The 16,928-nt window shown below is 40.9% G+C and overlaps 1 long non-coding RNA gene and 1 pseudogene across 1 annotated transcript; one reads left to right on the top strand and one right to left on the bottom strand.

The window, feature by feature from the left end:
- Positions 1 to 4,532: 4,532 nt before the first annotated feature.
- Positions 4,533 to 16,915, bottom strand: LOC123386472. The gene is made up of 4 exons (XR_006600360.1): positions 16,773 to 16,915; positions 16,556 to 16,689; positions 5,358 to 5,538; positions 4,533 to 4,821 (listed from the first exon to the last, which is right to left on the bottom strand). It is a non-coding gene; the product is annotated as an uncharacterized LOC123386472 (long non-coding RNA).
- Positions 7,584 to 7,754, top strand: LOC111561493 (annotated as a pseudogene).
- Positions 16,916 to 16,928: the final 13 nt, after the last annotated feature.

Here is a 16,928-nt window from a genome sequence, read left to right as displayed (position 1 = left end):
TTTCTCCAACGAACAAACACTGAGAGACCATACAGTGTATGTCTGAAGTAGACCCTGGGCACAACACACAAAGAAGCGTCAGCTTTACTTCCATTTTGGAATGATGTATAAAAAGTAGAAGCGTGGAAGCCTATGCTCTCGATTTACTAGTTAAAAATTGGTCAACTTTCACCTCACCTTCATCCATTACCTAAATGATAATCCAAGCACATGGAATGAGTCAATGGCCTTTGCTTCATCTGCCTCTGACTTTGGCCATACTCGGAGGTAGTTGACGTTTTTAGGAAGCAAATAAAGTAAGAATTCCTTTTCTTTTCAAAATGACAACTCCATCCTGCAACCAATTACTGAGTTTGGTGTTAAAGAGTATCTAAAACACTGTAGATATGTGAGGGGCAGTTGTTCCATTATTTACCATAGCAGTCACAAAGAGACTAAATGCTCATGGTGCAAGAATAGTAGAATAAATTATGAAGAAGCCATAGGATGTATATGATAAATCCTTCAAAATCACACTTTAATAATAATTTTAATGACATTAGAAATGATTACAAAATAGTGTTAAGTAAAAAAAAATAGCGTATCAGAGAACTGATACATAAAATGTTCTCAACTATTTTATTAAAAAAAACAACAAAGACACCAAAATGCCAATATCTCTGAAAGGTAGAGTTACAAATGGGCTTATATTTTCTGTCTTGTTTTTTGTTTTGTATTTTCAAAAGAAACCACCCTGTTAAAATGAAGCTATTAATTTTATAATCAGAAAGAATGTAGTTCTTATATCATTATTACTGACAGCTTACTTTTTGTCATTGTCAAAAAAGGAGACGTAAACCACCGGGCAAGAACAAGAGCTGGTTCTTGGGAGACTGCGGAGTGGAGAGTGACGGGGAAATGGATGGAAAGCAGGAAAGGGAAGACCAAGGAAGTGATAGCAGTAAGATACTAAGAATTCATTTCACCTTCCTCCGTGGTCAGAGGACAGCACTGCATCCAACCAATCACTGTTTTCCACGAGCAAAAATCGGAAAAAAAAGAGTGACAGCATCATTGAAGACATTGCCTAATGAAAACGAACTCTTTCAGTCAGAGACAAATTAAATGTATGGACTTTGAGATCTTCTGTTTGATGGCTTCGCAAGGCAGAGAAAACAGAACAATTAGTTACCATTGAAAGTTTTATTTTTCCTCTGCTCAGTCAGTTGACACTGATTATGAATAGGTCAAATACCATTTAATACATTTCAAATTCTTTTCTACTTCGTAGAATCCATTCGGTCATTTACAGGTATCTATGAATGGGTGTGTTTTATCTACTGAAGGACATTTGCATCGTACATTGTGAGTATATTTGGCATGGAGGAAAGGACCATTACTTGGTAAAGTGATGTTAGCAGAAAATTACTACCTGGATAAAGGGACATTTCATGCATGCATTTTGGAAGAAAGCTTAGAGATATCTTTTCCAGGTGCCAGAAGTCTTTCTATGAACTAATTTTTGCCTCAGACCTTTGCTGAGCCACACAGAAAGGCAGTGTCTAGAAGAAGAATGGTCTGGGAAGAAAGAACAAGAAAACTGGGATGGCTGACTTATAATATTTGGAAACACACAGATGAGTTCCTAGGATTATGCTCTTGAATAATGGGAGTCTAAACAACAATTATGCCACCTACTTCAACAGCTGCTTTGTATCTCACCTGGAGGAATGGTCTATGGAACAAGGAAAGGTCTGAAATGCGGTGAACAGGGAAAGAAGATTATGAAAATTGGGGGAATAATAAATAAAGAATTTTTAAACTAAAGAGATTAAGTAATCAGAGATTGTAAGTAAGTAAAACCCCAAGGAGAAATTTGTAGAAGTAAGACAAAGCTCTATCAAAAGCACCAGAAAGCCTGGCAGCTTAGTAAGAACTGAGTGCCATCCAAGGTGAGTCCTGAAATCATTCTGTGGTCCTCACCTCGCCTTCAAGCCTCATCTCTCACTGTGGGGCGATGGAAACCTTGAAATTGATCACGTTGGCTACATAGGCTAATCTCTAGACTTTGAACTTGTAAACGTTCCTATGATGCTCTCCAGCTTTCTTATCTCTTTGTGGTGGAACGTGTTTATCTGCCTAGACTTAAAATTGTTAATGATTAACTGGTAGAAACTAAAGGTCTAATTCTTTTGGCAGTTTCCCCAAAACAGATACTTTCCCTCCGTAACCAATATTGCGCTGATTTTCAGAAACTTCTCTTTCAAATTGTAAGATCAGTCCCTTTGGAAAGTGCTTTTTTATTTCTTTAGCTCAAAGAAGTGCTGTGTTGTTGCTTCAGGGTAACACATTAACAGCCTAGTCATAGTGCCTCAGTGCAATTATCATCACAGTCTCCTCTGGAGCCCAACTGAGGAACCAGCAGGCAACCGAGGCAAAGAGAAAGCCATGAGAGGGTGTTTTCCCTGGGGGAAGAAAAAAGATGACATTTGAAGCACTGTGAGAGGGAAAAAAACAATTACCCTTCATACCCGGCAACCCCAGGTAATTAGTTTTAGTGATTACAGTACACCAAATAAGTACTGTATGATACGTTCCTTCTCTGAGGTCTCAACATTTTTGTAAATGTATGACAAGAATTAGGAACCAAATAGATGGTATTAAGCCATTTTCTGTGTCAGTAATTAGTCAATAGTAGTTGGGAACAACCTCTTACCAGACTCTTAGATTACAAGTAATGATGACACCACACCTGCTCTCCAAAATGATACAGTCCCCCCGCCCCCAAGAAAAGGAAGAAACCAGGATTAGTTCCAAACAAACAAACATAAATAGCTGAAGGAGAAGATGTATTTAAATGAAGGCTTCAAAGGCATGGAATTCTTTGAATAAGAGGAAAGTAAGTACTGTAGTATAGAAAAACAATAATTCCCAACTGTCCTTGCTAAGGCTTCTTTTTTTTTTTTAATGTTTACTTATTTTTGACAGACAGAGAGAGAGAGTGTGTGCATGCATGGGTCAGGGAGAGGGGGAAGGGTCAGAGAGAGGGGAACAGAGGATCCAAAGTAGGCTCTGTATTGACAGCAATGAGCAAGATGTGGGACTCGAACCCATGAACCACAAGATCATGACCTGAACCAAAGTTGGATGCTCAACCAACTGAGCCACCCAGGTTCCCCAAGCTCAGGTTTCTTAAAAGCAGGGCCTAAAATGGGGATCCTTCTTCCAGTGGTTTCTTGGTTTGTGCTCTCAGGGAAGGGGGTAAAGGAAAAGAATAGATCTAGGAGGGAAAAAGCTAAGCAAGAATCCAATCTTAGCTGGAGACTGGTTTAGTATGGCTCCCACTGGGACAGACACCCTGGAGCACAAATTGCACCTGAGTTAGGTCCCACCTTGAGGGGAAGGGGCTGGCCTATGCCCGTCTGTCATCTGCCATGGTCTGTTAGGGTGAGTAGGTAGGCTACACAGAGATCCCAGGTTGTCTGGGGCAGGGTGAGTGGGTGATTCTCCAGAATGGGGGCAGCAGTGAGTTGTTGGCAGCTACAGGATGGGTGTGCCGGCTGGTAAAGAGGGTCTAGGTAGGGCACCAATGGCATCAACTATACCAAACATGTCTTAGATGAATAGCATCAGGCCACCACTTGGTACTCAGAGCAAGAAGTTGGCTGCACGGAGCAGTGGCTGAACGTGATAGGAAGCCACAGTAGACATTCACTGAAACCCATTCCCATCTCATTAGAACTAAAATCCTTCCTGTCTGGAAACACAGAAGATAAAGTTAAAGCAATAGTAGGATTCTCAGGTAATGAATTAGACGAATGTGGGCCAGATGCTTACCAGCTCTTCCAAGCTTTATAACATGGAGCAAGTTACTCACTTTCCCTAAACCTCAGTTTTCTCATTTACAAATTAATAAATATAAATAGGGGCACCTGGCTGGCTCAGTCAGTAGAATGTGCAACTTTTGATCTTGGGGTTATGAGTTCGAGCCCCATGTTGGGTATGGAGATTACTTAAAAATAAAATCTTTAAATAATAATAATAATAATAAGTATAAATATAAATAAACTTATCATAGGAGATAATAATACTACCTTGGTTATGGGGTGAGTATTAAATGAGATTTTATATTTTCATGAGCTTAGCCCACTACTTGGCATATACTAAAGGCTCCATAATTGAGGGTTAATAATTATTAATTTGGAGGGCAATTTTCCAAGTTGATCAGAATTGTTAAGTGACGCCACATCAATGGGAAATCCAATAATTATACCAACACCTAACCTAACACGTCTATGGTACTTTGTAGGTTATCAAGTGTTTTCATATGTATAGTGTCATGGTCCCCGTTTTACGGGGGAAGAAACAAAGACTTGACTCAGAGAGCCCATCAGGTAAAGTCCCAGAGCTACTACCACAAGCTGGAGATCTCTTGTAGATCTGGCTTTCTGGGTTCTCACAAAGTTCCCCAAGCTCCCGGGGGAGCAGATTTGTCAGTTTATCCAAGGGATTGGATGACCCCCAAATTTCATGTCAGGAAGTGGTACTTAGTATTTTATCCATCCTGGAATGAAGGAACCATTTTAATCAACAAGGGAGCATCACATATTTAATGGCTTTCCAAAGGTTTAAATGTTGATTTATCTGTGTTGCTGTCAGAGCCAGGCTCATTGCTAATCCTTACTCACATAAGCTTAGCACATGGACTGGAGAGAACTGTACTTTTTAGTCTGAGAAGCAGGATCCTTAAGCCAAAAGCAGGAAGGGGCAGCAGGAGACTCAACTCAGATGACCTCTGCTTCGTCTTCCAACTCAGAAGTTAGCCAACAGAAGTGAAAAAACCTAAAATTTGAATACACATTGCTTTGCAAAGTGCCATTGATGTCACCACACAGACATTTGGAAAAAGTGAGGTAGATCCTAATTTTCTCTTCGAATAGTTCAAAAGCAAAAAAAAAAAAATTATTTTCCATTTTAAAACTACATGCTAGTAAACAATTTAACTAACTTTTTTTCCCTACTGAATGTTTTTGAGTATCATGTAGTCATGCCTGTAGTAAATATACAACTTAATCCACAGAGGTGAGTAATTTTTTTTAAGTCATAACTTTACTTGGTAATCTGTTCCTAAGCATTGTCATTTTCTCTTCCAGGAATGTATTCTTCATATTGAACCTAGACCATTCCTCTCAAAATTGTCTCTTATTTTGCTTCCAGAAAAAATAGAGAACATCGTTAGTACCAAACTCAAATGAAAAGTATACCTTTGTCTATTGTGAAATATTAGTCTACTCCCTCAAATGTCTCTTATGCAATTCAAATAATCACAAATTCCTCACTTCTTCATCCCCTCCTTAGGTATTATTGTTTATACGTACGTGATAGCCACTTCTTCCAAAGTTCTAAATAATTAGGAGCTTGTGTGATCCAGGATTGGGACTCTCTTTTCAAGTTCTTAGTCAAAGATTCTCAGCAGGCAGCCTGATTCAGGGCCACCTGGGCAACGGCCATCCAAAATATTTGAAAGGCTCCAGTCTCCTCTGAGCAGAGTGGTTAAGGCTGTAGGAAGAGAAGTAGACAGATCTGGGTTTGCGTTCCAGCTATGCGACTTACTGATTGTTCATACTTGGGTAGTAATTAATACCTCTGTGCTTAAGAAATGAGGCTAATCATGGCACCCATTTCATAAAATTCTTACGAAGAAAGAATGAGATAAAACTATGAAATAATAGACACCCCAAGAATATTAGTGATTGTCAGAGTAAAATTCTGTTCTTCTTATCATCTCATGGTCATCTGTCACTTGCCTGAGTTCTACTGGTGAATGAAACAATATAAGACTTGAGTTTACACATACCTCTTTCTCATCGTTAGTTTTCCCTTTTGAATACACATTCAAATGTAATGTTATTGACATTCCCAGACTGAAAATATATTTTGTCTCCCTTGAGTCATTCAGAGAACCTTTTGGCTACATCGCATCCAGTTTGAAGTATACTAGTCATCTGAGTGTACTCAAGGCTTTAGGATATGCAGAAGAAAAAGTCAGTCTTCTAGGAAGCCACTTTTGTAGTAGCCATGTAATTGATCTCTGGTCTAGGTTCTGAGACAAATTAGTTCAGAGGGAAATTCAGCAGAGAGCAAATATCATTTAGATTTAGAATAATAGAAACCTCCAACATCATAGTTGGAAGAAACCTTAGATGTCATCCCCACTTGATGCATAAATTCTCTTCACAGTGTCCTTAAAAAGTAACCATTCATTTCAATCGAGTTCAGTCAGGCAGCTTGACTTGGTAGAAAGTTTTCCCACATTTTGAGCTAAAATATTCTCCATTATGATGATGTCTACTCATTGGTTCTCACTTTTCCCTTCACATCCCTATACCCCCGAGGGTATAGTGTAATACCTCTGCCACTGGACAGATCTTTCCTATTGAAAACATCCATCTGGTCCTTGCTACATGCTCATTACCGTCTTCAGAAATTGACATTTTAGAAAGTAAATACCCCAATTCTTTCCTTAAAATGAAAAAAATTACTTTGCTCTTTTTTTTAATTAAAAAAAAAACTAACGTTTTTCTATTTTTGAGAGAGAGAGAAAGCGCACTAGCAGGAGAGGGGCAGAGAAAAAGGGAGACACAGACTCCGAAGCAGGCTCCAGTCTCTTAGCTGTCAGCACAGAGCCCGATGTGGGGCTCAAACCCATGAACTGTGAGATTATGACCCAAGCCAAAGTTGGAGGCTTAACCGCTGAGCCACCCAGGTGCCCCCCAAATTGCTTTGCTCTTAAAGTAATCACTGTGAATACCACTGTAAGAAAGAGTTACATACACACACACACACACACATACACACACACACACACACACACTTTTAAACCTCGCCCCAACCACCATTTTGTAGCCTCAAACCTGTAATCATTTTTCTCCATATTCCTTTTGCTTTTTTACCCAGCAGGACTAAAAGAGACTTTAGATAGTTGGGGCTAAAAATATCGTAGCATGCACTGAATATTGCCCTTCTATAGGCAGCTTCATATGTATTGTGTCTTATTTGGAACAGTAGCTTGTTTGGACACGCCCAATTGCCGGAATCAATGGAGATCCGCATGCCATTCTCAAAGATTCCCTATTCTAACTTCTTCTTTCCCAACCCTATTCAAAGCATATAACCACACAGGTAACTTTGGAGACCATCATGGTTTTCTCCAATTACAGAGAGACATTTGGACTTATACTTCCTTAGCTTGACGAGTGTTTCCGGTTTCAGAGGGGAAATTGTTCCACCGAAAGAAATTGCTGAGGTTTCCCTTTATATTTTATGACACTACATCAATATAGATAAACATATTTAAGAAAAAAATTGAAAGTAAAGAGAGTACTACTACTGCCGTAGCGGATATTGGTAGTAGAACAGGAAGAGCCACCACAGAGTGAAGTGTTTCTTGACAGGTGGGCGAAGTTCCTTATTTAGTATTCAAGTTAACACACTTTTGAGAAACAGTAAATAAACTGGGAGGACCTCCATGGCACGTATGATCACTATTCTAGTGTCCTGAATGGGAAAAACATTAACTTCATGCCCTATAGAATATGGTGGCCAGCTTTGCGCAGTGGCAGTATCGTAGCCAATGAAGCTTACCCGAGGCGCGATTATTGCGAATAGAGTATGGTGGCCACATGCAGCTGGTTCATTTTGGAGAAGTCTCTGCTTAAAGATACACTGATGTATTGCTGCCAAAATGTTATATTATGTAGAATATCTTCTTAAAGCTCAAGGCTATTTTGATTTCAGCATTTAGGAGAAGTGGTAAGCAATTCAGATACATGACTTTCTCACAAGCTGCGAATATTTTAGACTTCTCAGGGTTGCTTAATCTAAGAAAATTCTAGCTTCTTGAGCATTACCTCCAGGAAAGTTGTTACAAATTCAAAGGCATAACATTGTTTCTTATATAGAATTATGGGATTTTGAGATAAATTTTCAGCCAGACTTTGACTATTGGGATTCTCTTCCTCCCCCTTCTTTATAAATAAGGAATCTTCTAAATAAGAAATAAAATTCTAAGTCTATCCAATGCCAAACATACAAATACGTATGCAAAAATATAAATACAAATACATAAACATACAATACTATTGTGTTGTTTTGTTTTATTTTTTAAGTCCATGCTATTCCCCTGGTTAAAAATATTGTAAGTTTGGGGTGCCTGGGTTGCTCAGTCACTTAAGCATTGGACTTGGGCTCAGGTCATGATGTCTTAGTTTGTGGGTTCGAGTTCCATGTCTGCCTCTGTGCTGACAGCACAGAGCCTGCTTTGGATCCTCTGTTCCCCCTCTCTCTCTGCCCCTCGCTCACTCTCTTTCTCTCAAAAATAAATAAACTTTAAACAAATATTGTGAGCTTAATATTCTCTTAGCATTCCTTAAAATTATTCCATTAAAAAATCATAATGACGCATAGGTGTGAGTGAGGCACCCTTATAAGACAAATTGCACCGTCCAGCTGTTGAGATGCTTGATGTCATTTTACCTTATTCTTGGCATGTCATACTAGAAAAGAAAAAAAATAGGAATCTCTGTATAATAAGATTGAGAATGTTACCTTATCAACTTTATACAACATGAAATCTTTTAAGAAATTTAGCAGAGAGGCACCTGGGTGGCTCAGTTGGTTAAGCCTCAGACTTGATTTTGGTTCAGGTTATGATCTCACAGTTTGTGAGTTCAAGCTCCAGGCCAGGCTCCATGCTGACAGCACAGAGCCTGCTTGGGATCCTCTCTTTCCCTCTCTCTCTCTGCCCCTCCCCCGCTCGTGCACACTCTCTAAATAAATAAATAAACAAGCAAACTTAAAAAAAAAAGGAATTTAGCAGTTTATTGTAGCCTGTCCTAAGCACCATATGGTGCATATTTTCAAATAATGGAATACCTGCAGAAATACCATAATGGCTTGTTTTGGTTGGTGGCTTTGAGGCTTCTTATCTGTTCACAGGCTTTGCCAGGAATTTTCGTTTTCCTAATGTTATTCACAAGGTGTGACCGCTTGTCCCATTCATCATGAAGAACAATAGCATACTTATATTTTGTTAAAGCCAAGGAAAATTCTTAGAGATGAATGTTAATAAACCCTGTCTACATGGCCACAGGTGGAGTCAAGATGTAACTGTTATGTTTATTTGACTAAGAGAGGGAGCCAAACTGGATAATTCCCAAATCTAATCAAACCAATTTTACTGGAAGTATCAGATTTTCGCTGCTTATTTTGGTCTTTATTCTACGTGGTGTTGAAAAGAGACAACTTAGTCTTAAGGCATAGATTTCAACCTATCCTAGCTGCTTACCCAACTGATGCAGAGAAAAATCCAAAAAATAATAAAGAAAAAAAATGCATTTAGGATACAAAGACATGGAGGGATCTGGTTCTTTCCTAAGTTTCCTTCCCGGTCTTTCTGTTTTTCCAAAGAAGCTTTAGAAAAAATTGCTAAATGTTTAATCCAGTGCTAATGACTAATAAAAACGACAAGATCATTCTTGACGAGTGGATTAGATCTATTTTTATTCTACCCAGTCACACAATATCTGCTTAATGGAAAGCCCCCTCCTGTGTTCCTCAGTGATTAAAGAGACTTGCCCCAGAGGTAACATGGGAACTTCCTGGTTACATGAAGTTTGTACACAAGTTCTAACTTGAAATATTCCTCATCCAATGCTTAATTGTCTGCCATAAATTGGAAAAAGTAGCTGGGGACTTGGATTTATTCTGGGTTTGACTCTTCTCTGGAGGTTTTCAAAATTTTTCAGCATCCACTGACACACTATGAAGTTAGAGGTTTGGGTCAACTCAAGATTTACCTGATTTTTTTATTTTAAAACCATTGTTGGTTTAAAATCATTCTGGTTTGGGGGCACCTGGGTGGCTCAGTTGTTTGAGCATCCGGCTCTTGGTCGCAGAGGGAGTCATAGTCTCTCAGTTCATGGGATCAGGCCCACGTCGGCCTCCATGCTGAAAGGACGGAGCCTGCTTGGGATTCTTTCTCTCCACCACTCATGCTTTCCCTCTTTTCCTCCCTCAAATTAAAGAACTAAAACATTTAAAAAAATTAATAAAAATAATAACATAAAATCATTCTGGTTTTAAAGTCAAAATGGCCTCCTCAGTCATCCCTGTGCTTTCAGTAAGTGGACCTAAAATTCAACAATTTGAGGCAAATAATTTACAGCCCTGCCTCCAACAGCCAAGCAAAAGTCTCATGAAATATATTATCAGTAAAACTATCTTTGATATTAGCTACATATAGGATAGGTATATATATATATATATATATATATATATATATATATGTAATAAAAAGGTAAACAAATCTTTTTGATCAAAAAGGTAAACAGATCATTTGAAAACTAAAAAGTATACTTAGGAGAAGAGTTAAGTTTATTAAGATAGATAATCAATATACAATAAAGCATGAATATTTATTTCAGAATGTTTCATAAAACTTTTTTTCTCATATGGAACTGTCACAGAATGTCACAGAATGTTAAACAGCCTTTTATGTTTTAATGTTAAACAGCCTCTTATGCCATGGGTAAATCCAATCTATCTTTCTGGTTTCTGTCGAAATAAATTTGGGGAAGGAAATACAAATTTTTGGACAGTCGTAGAAGTGCTTCCATATATTACACTGAATTCTATCTGTAATTTCCAGATCAACTTCCTTGACTCCTTTTCCAGGTTACCATTCTACCATTGGATGGTTATTCTCAAAGCCTTCTCCCAAGTGTTTCTTTAGGGAGCCATACATTCCCAACTAGTTCATGCATTTGTTCATTAATTTATTCAATATTTATTGAGTATCTATTATATACTAGGCACTGGGGAACTTTTTTTTTTTTAAGATATAGCTCCTGCCTTCAAGAAGCTTATGGTTTTTAGGAAGAGATAAACACACAAAAAGAAAATTCACTATAGAGTGTGGTATACACTTACATAGAGGTTGGCTAGACTTTGTGAGAGCTTAGAGCAGGAACATGTTATCTGGGTTTGGGTGTGGGAGGGTGACCAGAGCAACCCTCTAGAAAAGAAGACACTTGAAGGAAGTTTTGGTGACCAAGTTGGAGTTACCTAAGTGACTAATAATGAAAACAGTGATCCCATTTACCATGTGCCAGGCACTGAGCTGAACCCTTTACAAACATAATCTCATTAGTCTTTAGTAATATAGTAAAGAATGATTTTTTTTTTTCTCGTTTCATAGATGAGGCAATGAAGGCTTAGAACTGGTCAGTGCCTTACGCAAGGTATACAGCAAATAGGAAAGCTCTACCCAGGAGAGTGTTTCTGGCCAAGAAAACAGCATATGAGCAGGTCTTAAAAGGGGTAATAGTCTGACCTGTGTGAGCCCGGAGGTGGGACTGTGTATCTGACCCAAAACCAGCATGTGCGGCAGGGAGCGTGGCTGTTGTGTATAAGGAGTCTACAGCTGAGCGATGCGGAATCGCTAAGTTAAATATTTTCAATTTAATTCCACAGCTATGATAAACTCTTGAAAGATCCTACCGAGGACAAGAAAAACTTGAGTATATTTTTTTATGAAGGCTTTAGTTCGTCTTTTATTTTATTTGAGACCTGGTGTTACCAATTGGCATGACTTGAGTACCTCCCATTCCTCCAGTGATCGTTTTGCACCTAACATCCCCTCTGCTAATTAACAGAGATTTCAGTGGTAGGATTTGAAGTGCTGAGTAACTCCCTCAGAAGTGTTGATCCCTCATTAGGGTTTTTCAAAGGGTAACTAACCCATTTAGTTGGGTTAATCCGTGCCTGACTAGGACACTTCAGGTGCCTCCTCACTACGCAGATTAGACAGATAATATTTTAAAGCAAATCAACACAGAGACAACGTAACCGCCAGATGAGAGCTTACTAGTAAAAACAAGAGAGAAAAGTGTCCCTTTGTGTGGGTGTGTGTGTGTGTGTTTGAGGCAGTTGCCGCAAGGACGAGTGGAGACATGCTAGGAGTGAGGTGGCCCCAGTCATTTCCTTTTCCTGAATGGGTGTGCAGATGATGAGTTAGGAATGTGTGAGCCTCTGCACCCCTTTGTCTGAAAAGCCTCGTGACACGCTCTGGCTCCATAAACACAGCCATTATCCCTCATGCCTTTTCCACAGTTGGGCGGTGCTGACGTGGAGAAGTCAAGGCACAGACAGGCTGACACTGAGAAATGAGAGCGGTATCTGAAACAAAGGCTCCGGATGGCGTCATGTTTCCACGTGGCTGGCCTGGAGACAGATGGCACATTTGCTGGGCGCTGCTTGGGAGAAGGGGACTTATTCTGGGCTAAAGACAAAGCCCTGGCACCCCCCGGGACAAGCTGACAGGCAGGATGGCAGTGTGCCTCTTTCCGAGCAAGATCTGAAGGAGATCCGGTATGTATTCCTTTTGTGTGTGATGCCCTCAACTCAATCAATGCAGCACTTCAGGAACCACGTGGGATTCCTAGGCTTACAGAATCTCTTAACAGCTCAGGCCCCAACCCTCCCTTGCAAATGAGGGAGCACATCTGCACATACTCACATGATTTTGTGTATACTTTCAGGAGGACCATGGATCTTCCCCGTTCCTAAAAGACTAGTGTCTTTCAGAGCAGCTTAAACTAGAATGATCTCTGAGGGCAAAAATGTCAACAAAGTAAATAAATTTTCCATCATTTCACCTCATTTCAAATCAGATTTTCGCTGAAAATAAAACCAGAATTGTCCGGCCTTTGAAGTGTCTTACAGCAACATGAACAGCCCTCATTTCTTTATTCCTGGTAATGTTTGGCTGAGGTTGGGGGCTACCCAGCAGGAATGCTAGGGAGGGGGTTCCTATACTGGATGGGAGATTGGACACGATGACCTATGCATGGGCCTTACAACTCTTGAGTCCATGAGCTTCCATTTACAGACACCCTTATGACTCCAGAGAAGGAGACTGCTGGAGAATCTCCAGGAGTCACAGAGAATTCACCTCCTCACAGGAGGGTCAAAGGTTGTCCGGAGAGACTTCAGGTCTCTACAGGGAATCAATTCTAAGAACACTGAGTTCAGTAACACGTGCCCATCAAGCCTGCTCGCTTCCTTAAGAAGCCCCTAGATTGGTGACTGGGGGCTGGGACTGAGGGGCAGGAAGGGCAGGAAACAGGAGGCAGGCCTGGGGTCAAATTTTCTCCAGGACTAAGAAGACAGAGATGAGCAGTTGGGGTATTTGAGATCTGGGGGGCTACTCAGAGAGTGGAGTGCAGTTTTCCTGTGGAGTTTGTTATCCCCTCGTCACCTCCAAACCCTAGGCAAAGAGAGTCAGCATTCAAGGATGCTTATTTGAAGACAAAAAATGCTTATACAAAAAAGAAAAAAATAAAACACACACATATAAACAGTAAGACAACACTGAAAGGGACAATAAAATGTTCCTAGTAAATTACTTTTGGGTTGTGAATTTATAGGTAATCTTGGTATGTTGTATTTTATACATATCTTTATATGGATAGTCTGTTTTCTACAACAAACATTATGACTGCTTTCCAACAAAGCAATCACAACATTTGTAGATACAAATTCTTATTTAGAAATACAACCCGTCATTTTTGTTAGGTGCGGGCCTGGTAAGACCAGATTAAATAACTCTGGGAGGTAAGCAGGCTCTAGGCTTCTTTGGATGCCTTGAGATAATCACCAACGCCATGAAACACAGGCAATACACGGACAGGGTTTTGCATTCAACAAACTGAATCTTGTTTAAGGGAGTCTAAACACAAGCTGAGCGCATAATACTTTCAAACACAGTGACAGCCTCAGTGATAGAAAATCCCTTCTTGATTTGGGATTCCATCCCTTTGGACACCCTCTCTTTTTCCTGGCACAATTTCAGACTTCTCTTTCAAGAGCTGTATGTAGTCTCAGGAGAGGTTGGGAACAGCGACGTTGGCCACACCTTCTATTTCTGTTCTCATGGTGGCAGCCTAGCCTCGCCTCTCTGACCTCCTGCCTGAACTATTCCGAGAATCTCTACCCATTCTCTGCCTCCATCTCATCCTTCCCACACTGCCCGAACCATAGTTTCTGTCTGTGATGCCACCTTGCCTGGTGAATCAACACCTCCATCTGAAATTTAAGAGCAGGTGCCCTTAACTCCTAGCCCTGATTTTCAACCAAGCTGTTCCTAACACAAATAACTTTGTATAGAAAGATCCAGGGAAATTAGAAGCAGGAGTTTCTTTATTGAAAAACATTAAATGATTCTCCCAAGCAACTGCAGATGGGTTGATCTTGGTTTATATGTTCTCATTTCAGTCACACTGCCTTTCAGACTAGGCTTCCTGGTCCATAGGGGTAGAGATGGTATCTTCTAGCTCTTTCGAACCCTCCATTTCATTGATTGTAAAGCTGAGCACTGAGTAGATAGTTTATACATTCTTGACACGGTAGAGGCATGGTAGCCGAGGAAATCTGCTACTCTGCTATTGGAACGATTTCCAGGGGCCTAAGGATAGCAAACTCTTCAGAATTACAGACTTTGGACTCAAATCGTCTGCACACATCTGCCTATTGGACCAGCATCATGTGTCCTTTGCCACAGTATGTCTGTTTCATTCCACAATCAGACCATGAACGTTTAGTGAATGTTTGCTCATGCCAGCCCCTTGGTAGGTAAAGTGGATCCAGAGATGAACCAGGTATAGCCCCCGCCCTCAAGCAGCCCAAATCTACTAGAAAGTGAGATACACAAGAGTGACTGTGACACAGAATAATAAGTGCCTTTCAGACTGTGGCTTTGCACAAAGGGCTCTCTAGTCACAAAGGGGCTCGGGGGGAAGTTGCAAAGCTCAGAAAACATTTGAGTTGGGCTTTGAAGCGAGAGTGAGACGAAACCAATACAGACTTGAAGGAAGAGCATTAGAGGCAGAGGGAATGACGTGCAAAAGCGCAGAGAGGTGAGAAGCAGATTACATATAGAGAAGCACACGCCTCCCATGTGGCTGGAACTACATGATGAGGTGGGAAGAGGGGAGCTGGCTTCAAGGAGGTAGGCTATAGGAAAGACCAGGGTGGGGAGGAGTGTGCAGATGGTGGGGAGCTGGGAGGGGTGAGGAGGGGGCTTCCTCTCCTGATTCCTCCTTTCATGTCATTTTCACGTAGCCCAGAGGTGACTGGGCTCTCTCTCGCCATAATGTGAGTCACTGCCTGTCTTCTCTGCCCAGGCCTGAGAGTGGCCTGATGGAGGTGAGTGCTGTTACTAACATGTTCCTTCATACACAAGTTTCAACAATTAGTAATAGATGAGGTCAGGCCCACTGTGTCACCAGCTGCCACAAAGCTGGCTCCAGAGTGCCATCAACTCTCCAACCTTGCCCGCAGACAGGTTCCTGCCTCAGGAAACAGGACATCATGCTCAGGAGGGACACACGAAGTGGAAAAATAGGAGGAAAGAAATTGCAAGAGGCTGGCCTGAGACTTCCCAGACAGGGAGTGGCTGTGTAAAGCCAAGATTTTCCCCAAACATTCCAGAACAGTCTATTGAGAAAGAAAGAAAGAAAGAAAGAAAGAAAGAAAGAAAGAAAGAAAGAAAAGAAAAGAAAGAAAAGAAGGAAGAAAGAAAAGAAAAGAAAAGAAAAGAAAAGAAAAGAAAAGAAAAGAAAAGAAAAGAAAAAGAAAGGCCTACTTTTTCTTGTCCTTCATGAAGAACTTCAGTGGGGGGCGCCTGGGTGGCGCAGTCGGTTAAGCGTCCGACTTCAGCCAGGTCACGATCTCACGGTCTGTGAGTTCGAGCCCCACATCAGGCTCTGGGCTGATGGCTCAGATCCTGGAGCCTGTTTCCGATTCTGTGTCTCCCTCTCTCTCTGCCCCTCCCCCGTTCATGCTCTGTCTCTCTCTGTCCCAAAAATAAATAAAAAACGTTGAAAAAAAAATTAAGAAAAAAAAAAAAAGAACTTCAGTGGGAATGTGAAGAAAGAGCAAAAGGGCCTATTTGCAAGAGAGAATGATTGGGTATGCAGGATTAGGTTCATGTGTAAGCAGGGAAAAAGTTTCCCAAATGGTGTCGTTTGTGAGGTTTCTTCCGTACAATAACACGTCAACTAGACCACGGAGCTGTTGGAAAACGCACAGATCCTGTCCTTTGAATGTGTAAAAGTGACTTCTAAGCTGCAAGTAACTGGTGGTAGTTATGTTATTCCTCTATGTGAATACCCTGAAGAGTAGACAAATCTCTTGGAAATTCACACTTTTTCTGTCTTGCACTCAGCAGATATTTGTTGAGCGGCTACCGTATGCCAGATGTTACTCTGTAGATACTGGAAACATCACCGTGAAGAGCTAGTTTATAATCCAGTGGTGTGAATTCACTTACCTATGCCTTATACCAACTTTCTCATATGCAGAGACAGGAAGGAAGGGAGAGAAGAGTGTGTAGACAGAGGTGCTGGCAGTCAGAAGTCACTGGTACCTGGGTGTGGAGAGAAGGGAAGCCCACAGGTAGGAAAGAGGAGAAAAAAGGGGTTGTTGGAGAATCTGAGGAGAAACTTTAGATTTTTACCTTTGTGTGTGATTCTCTTCTTAGCTGTAGCCAGGATTTGGGACAAGAGCAGCCATTCTGGTCGTACTATCCCAAGGAAGTTCTCCCAAAGCTCGTATGACATTAAACCTTTTTCGTCTCTTCCCTCTGTGAAACTAGAAAATAGAAACTAATCTCAGTCTGACAGAGAGGAAGGGAAAGGGGAACAGAGAACCAATTCCTGCCGGGAGGGTTCTACCTTGCTGTCTGCTGCCCTGCTCCTTCTCATTGGAGAGCCCAAGTATGGAGGAAGCAAAGGAAGGTGAGGGTTGCAGGTAGGGTGCACAGTGAGGAGTCCGGAAGTCGCCCTCGGTGCTGGCCCTGGGATAAGGCTTATTTCCTTCACCTGGACACG

The sequence above is a fragment of the Felis catus genome, chromosome B4 (genome assembly GCF_018350175.1).
Source record: "Felis catus isolate Fca126 chromosome B4, F.catus_Fca126_mat1.0, whole genome shotgun sequence".
NCBI lineage: Eukaryota > Metazoa > Chordata > Mammalia > Carnivora > Felidae > Felis > Felis catus.
This window is presented reverse-complemented; position numbering and strand designations above follow the sequence as displayed.